This window comes from Arachis duranensis, unplaced genomic scaffold, assembly GCF_000817695.3.
Source record: "Arachis duranensis cultivar V14167 unplaced genomic scaffold, aradu.V14167.gnm2.J7QH unplaced_Scaffold_165934, whole genome shotgun sequence".
NCBI classification, from domain to species: Eukaryota; Viridiplantae; Streptophyta; class Magnoliopsida; order Fabales; family Fabaceae; genus Arachis; species Arachis duranensis.
The window spans coordinates 2,312,090-2,312,396 of NW_026264258.1; positions in this window are offsets into that span (position 1 = coordinate 2,312,090).

The following is a 307-nucleotide window of genomic DNA, read 5'->3' on the forward strand; positions in this document are numbered from 1 at the left end:
TAATAAAATTTATTTGTTAAAGATAACTTAGTATCTGTGTTAATCAAATAATAACAAAAAATGTAAAAAATTACTTAGCAAAAAAATTTATCTTTTGATATATACTTAGCATAATTGTATTATTTATTTATTTATAACCAACCCAATTCTTTAATAAGGAGAGAAAAAAAAGGAAAATAGAAAAAAAATGAATATCCACATTTAACATTGCCCTATGCTATCATCACCAAACCCCCCAAAAAAAAAAGTAAGAAAAAAAAAAAACGTTACCCTATGCCCTTTGCCTTACTTCTTCTTCCTCTTCTTC